The sequence below is a fragment of the Carlito syrichta genome, unplaced genomic scaffold (assembly GCF_000164805.1).
Source record: "Carlito syrichta isolate Samal-C Ts95f unplaced genomic scaffold, Tarsius_syrichta-2.0.1 Scaffold308160, whole genome shotgun sequence".
Classification (NCBI taxonomy): domain Eukaryota; kingdom Metazoa; phylum Chordata; class Mammalia; order Primates; family Tarsiidae; genus Carlito; species Carlito syrichta.
This window is the reverse complement of record NW_007252256.1, coordinates 49761-57194: the sequence shown is the minus strand read 5'-3', so window position 1 is coordinate 57194 and position 7434 is coordinate 49761. Positions and strand designations below refer to the sequence as shown.

At 42.5% G+C, this 7434-nt stretch overlaps 1 protein-coding gene across 1 annotated transcript in view; it reads right to left on the bottom strand.

The window, feature by feature from the left end:
• The window catches only part of LOC103267543 (very-long-chain 3-oxoacyl-CoA reductase-like), a 63329-nt gene that overhangs the window by 36164 nt on the left and 19731 nt on the right, over positions 1-7434 (bottom strand). The window lies entirely within an intron of this gene.

Below are 7434 nucleotides of genomic sequence, written 5' to 3'. Positions count from 1 at the left end.
GCCCAGGGCCAGGTCTAGGAGGCTGCCTCGAGGGACCGCTTTTCGATCCCGGGCTCGCCTCCTCCGCGTTAGCCCCGCCCACAGGGCGAGCCGAACATTTCGCCCCGCCCCTCACTCCGTCCCCGACCGCGCACAGGAGCTTAGTCGGTAAGCCACGCCCAGCGAGGAGCCCCAGCCCCGCCCACTTCTGTTTAACACGCAGGAGCACCCAAACACATTTGGGGTCTCAGCTCCGTTCACCTTCCGCTCACACACCCCTTTTTCTGGGTCGTTGACTTCTGCTCAGCTGCTGGTTGGGCCTGGTTTAATATTGCCAATCAACGAGGAGTTCTGTCAACACACACAGAGAATGTAACAAACTTTGACCTCAACTCGGAGTAAAAGCCAAAGTTCATATGAACAGCCGTAAAGTATGCTCTCGTTCACTTCCCCTTTACAAATCCTATTTCTTTTCTTCTCTCTCTCTCTCTCTCTCTTCAGGTTGTGCTTAGTCCTTTATTAGTGTTTTAAAATATACACAACATAAAATTCACCGTTTTAACTTTTTTTTTCCTTGATCGTGAAACAGATCAAGAAAAGATCTGGTTTGTGAGCGACAGAAACCCTACATGATTGTAGGAGATGATGTGCTTTGATGGGAGGGAGCTACTGTGTAAAACAAGAACCTGATGACTGTGAAATTATTTTTAAAATGACAGACAAGCCAAAGAGCTTTCTAGGAATGTCTGACATGGACTATACATACTAACTTCTATGTGAGACTGGATTTCTACATCCAACAAAATTGATGGCGTGTGGATCACTGAATGGATTTCTGAAGACGGGTTATTTTAGACATGGTTGTTCTTCAACATTAAAGACTGGAAAACAATTGCTGAACCCCTGTTCAGTCAGTCAGTGCATTCTCTGAGGCCAAAACATAGAGTTGCCACAGACTGGTTTTAGGGATGATAATTGACTTAGATCACTCATTTATACAGTTATTGAATAATTACTGTAATATTTATTATAAGCAATTGAATCATTTTAAAGTGTATGATTCAGTGGCATTAAGTATATTCACAACATTGTGCAACCATCATCATGATCTCTTTCCAGATCATCCCAAACAGAGAATCTGTATCTATTAAACAATATCTCCTTATTTTATCTACCTCTAGGCCATGATAACCTCTACTCTGCTTTCTATCCTGATGAATTCGCATATTTTAAATATCTTTATAAATAGAATCACACCTTTGTCCTTTGGTATCTGGTTTATTTGACATTAGCATAATGTTTTCAAGATATGTCTATGTTGTAGCATATATCAGAACTTCATTCTTTTTTTTAAAAATTGGCCAAGTGTAGTAGTTCACACTTGTTATCTCGGCACTTTGGGAAGCCGAGGTGAGAGGATTGTTTGAGCCCAGGAGTTGGAGACCAGCCTGGGCAACATAGCAAGACCTCATCTCTATAAAAAAAATTTTTTTTAATTAACTGGTGGTATGTGCCTGTAGTCCCACCTACTCAGGAGACTGAGACAGAAGGATCACTTGAGTCCAGGAGGTCGAGGCTGCAGTGAGTGGTGATCATGCCACTGCACTCCAGCCTTGGTGAAACCATAAGACTCTGACTGAAAAAAGAAAAAAACCGTGGTAAAATGCACACAACATAAAATTGACCATTTTTTTGTGTGTATTTGGAACTGAGCCCAGTTCTAGACTGAGGTCTTTCTTCCCCCATTGTAAAAGTTCCTGAATAAAATCTGTTTTTATAGTTTAAGTACCATTCAGTTCTGGGTTTTCTTTAAAATTTTTTTATTTGACATTTTAATTTCTTTTGACTGTAAGTCACTTTTTGCAGCTAGAAAACAAAAGCAGCCTAAGACAATCTAGTCCTCCAGAGATGCAGGGCGAGTCTTGCAGTCCTTAGGAGAATGACATTATAGGTTATGAAATCCAAATAATAAACACTTATCTACATTCTTCATTAGGAAATAGCCAAAAGTTCACTCCTTAAAGGTATAATATACAGAACATCTTTGTCTACAAAACACAGAATGACTCAAACTGCATGCCGTTCAAGCTACTGCTGAACTGATCAGAACCGACCCCTTGGTGAACAGAGAAAGTATTTTGAAAAATTGCTCTGTGCTTTAAAAAATTCCTTTCTTATTTGCTGTTAATAAGAAAGCCATGGCTGGTACAGTGGTTCATGCTGTAATCCCAGCATCTTTGGAGGTCAAGGTGGGAGGATCAATTGATCCCAGGAGTTCAAGACCAACCTGGGCAACATAATGCAATCCCAGGTCAAATTTTTTAAAAACATGAAATTGTAAAAAAAATTAAAATAAATAAATAACAAAGCTAGAAACAAATATTACAGATGAGCCCACAATGATATTTGATTTTACCAAGGTCTTCTACTAGAACATAAAGGTAGAGATAAGTGTGGGGATATGATACTTAGATATTTTAAAAATAAGTTACTCAGGGATAAGAAATTAGATATACTGCATTCATCCATTTGCTACAAGAACAAATTAATGGTGAAAACTATTTAAAAGATATGCTCAACTTCAAAGAGGGTGGCGGCAGTAACACTTTTTATTGCAGTACAAGGTCCAGTTTTCCCAGACAGTTAACAGTGCTATTCTACCATGATATGTATTCATGTGGGGAAAACCTGTTGTGAGCATTTGCTAGAGTCAAAAGATGGAAAATAGGGAGTGTCATCATTAACTAACTGTGAACTCAGTTAACATCTTTGGGATGGGGCCATAGAATCTGGCCTTTTTAATTTTTTTTTTTTTGAGTTGGAGTGGCACGCTCACAGCCACCTGCAGCCTCGACCTTCTGGGCTCAAGCAATCCTTCCGCCTTGGCCTTCCAAGTAACTGGAACCACAGGCATGTGCCACCATGAACGGCTAATTTTATTAATTTATTGTAGACACGAGGTCTCGTTAAGTCGCCCAGGCTGGTCTCAGGCAATCCTCTCGCCTCTGCCTCCCAAAGTGCTGGGATTACAGATGTGAGCCACCATGCCCGGCAATCTGGGCATTTTAAAAAAAAACTTCGTTTCAATGGCTTTAGAGGATACACATGATTTTTGGTTACACAGATGCATTGTAAACTGGCAAAGAAGTCTGGGCTTTAAATGTATCCTCCACTCTCACCTGATTTTTTTCATCCCTACCCTCCCTCCTTTCTGAGTCTCCAGTGTCCATTATACCATTCTCTGTGCCGCTGCAGATTCTTAGTTTCGCTCCCACTTATAGGTGAGAACATGTGGTGTTTTGTTTTCCATTCCTGCATTACTTCACTAAGTATGATGGTCTCCAATTCCAAAGTGGTCACAAAAGACACTCATTCCTTTTCATGGCTGACTACTATACCAATCGGAATGACCGTTATTTTAAAAATCAGAACACAATAGACGTTAGCATGGGTGCAGTGAAAAAGGAACATTGCCACTGCCAGACCATTACCGCCATTGCCTTGCTAAGCTATGGTGTGGCCATGTGCTCTTTGAGCTACAGCCAGGCCATGTTTTCGTAAGTTTTGGCTCCCTTCCCTAACCTGGGGAGGTGAATCTTCTCTTTCTTTCTCTCTCTCTCTCTCTCATTTACTTTCTAAATAAACTATATTTTCTTTTTCTTTTTTCTTGAGTCAGAGTCTCACTCTGTCACCCAGGCTGGAGTGCAGTGGTACACTCACAGTCACCCCAGCATTGACCTGCTGGGCTCAGGTGATCCTTCCGCCTCAACCTTCCAAGTAGCCGGAACTATAGGCACGTGCTACCATGCCAGGCTAATTTTTATATATTGTAGAGACAAGGTCTCACCAAGTTGCCCAAGCTGGTCTTGAAACCCTGGGCTCAGGCAATCCTCTTGCCTCAGCCTCTCAAAGTGCTGGGATTACGGGTTTGAGCCACCATGCTTGGCAAAAAAAAAGAAAAAAGAAAGGGAATGTTTATGCACTGTTGGTGGGAGTGTAAACTAGGTCAACCTCTATGGAAATTTGTATGGAGATTTCACAAAGAACTAAAAGTAAATCTTCCATTCGACCCAGCATTCCCACTTCTAGTCATCTACCCAAAGGAGCAGAGGTTGTTATACAAAAAAAGACATCTGCAAGTGTATGTTCAAAACAATTCACAATTGCAAAGATGTGGAATCAACTTAAATGCCTATCAGTGGATGATGAAGCTGTCATGTTGATATACCCTGGCCATTGTTTTGTTAAACCACTACAAACTGAAGAATTCCCTTTCCCTTAGCCATAATTTCTGCTCAGTATCTTAAAGCTAAGGCAAGCAGTCCACTGTGACTCTTCTCCTTGGGACCAAGGTGGATGCTAGCCATCAAAATCTGGAGTGTCATCAGAAGAGTAACTCTGGCCAGGCACAGCGGCTCAAGCCTGTAATCCCAGCACTTTGGGAGGTCGAGGTGAGAGGATTGCCTGAGCCCACGGGTTCGAGAATAGCCTGGACAGCTTGGCGAGCCCTCATCTCTACAATAAATCAAGAAATTTGCTGGATGTGGTAGCGTGCCTGTAGTTCTTGCTACTTGGAAGGCTGAGAGGGAAGGATCGCCTGAGCCCAGCAGGTCGAGGCTGCGGTGGCTATAGGCGTGCCACTGCATTCCAGCCTGGGCAACAGAGTGAGACTCTAACTCAAAAAAAAAAAAAAAAGAGTAACCCTGAAAGGCTTTGGATGCATGGTAGGCCATGCACAACTGGTAAAATCAAATCCCAGCAGGAACACCAGAATGCCAGTGATCAGAACTTGGAAAGGTTTGGTCTGCACCCTGTCTGATATAGTAAGAGGAAACCTCTGAGAATAAGAAAGGCCCCAGTCAAAAACAGTGCAGTGGCAAGTGTGATGGCATTAGAAGGATTCTTAGAAGGGCTTTTTTCCTGGAATCAGAGTCTCACTCTGTTGCCCAGGCCTGGAGTGCAGTAGCACGCTCACGGCCACCCCGAGCATTGACCTGTTGGGCTCCAGTGACCCTTCCGCCTCAGCCTTCCAAGTAGCTGGAACTACAGGCACGCGCTACCCGGCTAATTTTGGATTTATTGTAGAGACAAGGTCTCGCCAAGTTGCCCAGGCTGGTCTCGAACCCACAGGCTCAGGCTATCCACTCGCCTCGGCCTCCTAAAGTTCTGAGATTACAGGCTGAGCCACAGAACCCAGCCAGGAGGACTTTTTTTTAAAGAATCAAGGTCTCGCTATGTCCTGAAGTCTTGAAGTCCTGAACTCAAGTGACAAAATTACAAATTAAAGTGATTAAAGTAATGAATTAAAGTGATAAAACTGCAAAATTACAGACTGATTTAGCAGGAGATGAGGAGCCTGCTACATCCTCGAGAACTTCTGTAAAAACCTGTCCCTTCCTTTGTTCAGGGAGCAACTTGATCATCCCTTTGGTCAACACCGATGCCCTTTTTGCTTTAGCAGGAAGTCCCAATAGAGCCCTGCCCATTTGTTTTTAGCTTTGGCCCAGTTTCCTTTCTCTCTTCCATGGGCTAAAAGGACCCAATGGCCGTTCACATACCCGTGTACAAAACCTGTATCCCTACAAGTCTCCCTTCCCCCTTCATAGTATTGACGTTGCAGATGACATCTCTCATATTGTGTGCTTACAATTCTTTTTCATATATTTGTGACTTACAATTCTTTTTCATGTATTTGTGTTTTAAACTGTGTAGAAAATAAAAAGTGGAGTTTGCTCATGTACTTCTGATATGAAGACCTTCATATCTCCTATGGTTTCGAGTTACTGTTTAACTTCATTTCATTTCAACCTGAGGGACTCCGTTTAGCAATTTTTTGCAGGGCAGATCTAGTAGTAATGAATTCTTTCCATTTTTGTTTATCTTGGTGGATGGTGACACCTCTCACTCGGGAAGAAGAGAGGAAGGTGCTTGGACGATGTGGTGGGCGGCACTGGAGACTAACACATGTCACCTGGCATAAGAATTATTTTGAGCTGAAGATATTTGGAAATCAATAGGAGAAACTTTTTTTTCTTTTCTTTTTTTCTTTTGAGTTGGAGTATCACTCTGTTGCCCAGGCTGGAGTGCAGTGGCACACTCACGGCCACCACAGTACCGACCTGCTGGGCTCTGGCAATCCTTCTGCCTCAGCCTACCAAGTAGCTGGAACTACAGGTGTGTGCTACCACACTCAGCTAATTTTTTATTTATTGTAGAAACGAGGTCTCACCAAGTTGCCGCCGGGGCTGGTCTCAAACCCGCGGGCTCAGGCAATCCACTCACCTCAACCTCCTAAAGTGCTGGGATTGCAGGCTGAGCCACCGAGCACAGCTGGGAGAAACTTTCACCTGCATGAATCATATCTCCTGTCTCTTCTCCTAAGAGCCCATTCAATTCTTCTAAAAGTTCTTTTCTTTCCTGTAAGTGGCCTCTCTTACCTTCCCTTCTTCTCCATACCCAATTGTAAAGAGCTATAAGTAACTCAAAAGAAAAAAGATGTTCTTGTCTCTGAACAACAATGTTCTAAATAAACGATTATTAAAAATTCTGTTAGTCTTCTGTTAGTGCAGTTCATGCCCTGAACTCCTATTCTGCTTAATATTAGGATAGCAGCCCTCATGAGCACACCAGCTCTTTGGCAAGAGTCCTGGAGTTTTTCCAAATCTAATAGTCCAGTCTCTAAAGTTATCAGAAACCTGTATTGAAGAGCAATGCCAGAGTCCCATGACTGGTTATAAATCACTTCTTGAAGGGGATTAAAGTAAAATAATAATTGTGGATGTCAAAAGTCAAAGACACAAGTGACAATGTCATGCAGTTATTGCTATGGCATCTAACAATTTAATATAATCACAATTATTGATATCATATAACTCAACATACCAGAATTATAAGGATCTCATACAATTTTGGACTAGTAACACATTCATATATGTATGTATTGGCTGGGCTTGGTGGCTCATGCCTACTACAATCCTAGCACTTTAGGAGGCCAAGATGAGAGGATTGCCTGAACCCAGCCTGGCTGAGACCAGCCTGGGCAACTTGGCAAGACCTCATCTCTACAATAAATAAAATTTTAAAAATTAGCCAGGCATGGTGGCACGTGCCTGTAGTTCCAGCTATTTGGAAGGCTGAGGCAGGAGGATCGCCTGAGCCCAGCAGGTCAGGAGCATGCCATTACCTTCTAGCACAGGTGAAGAGTGAGACTCCAACTCAAAAAAAAAAAAAGGATGTTAAACATCCTATTGTATTTGGCAATGTTCCTCTATGATACTAACATACCAAACAAGTTGAATGTGTCTCTCTTGGCCTTCAGGAAACTTAATATTTAAACCACGTTTTAAAACGTCAGAAAGACTGAATTTAGGACCTGAAATTTTGTTTTTGTTTTTGTTTTTGAGTTGGAGTCTCACTCTGTCACTCAGACTGGAGTGCAGTGGCCACTCCTGGCCA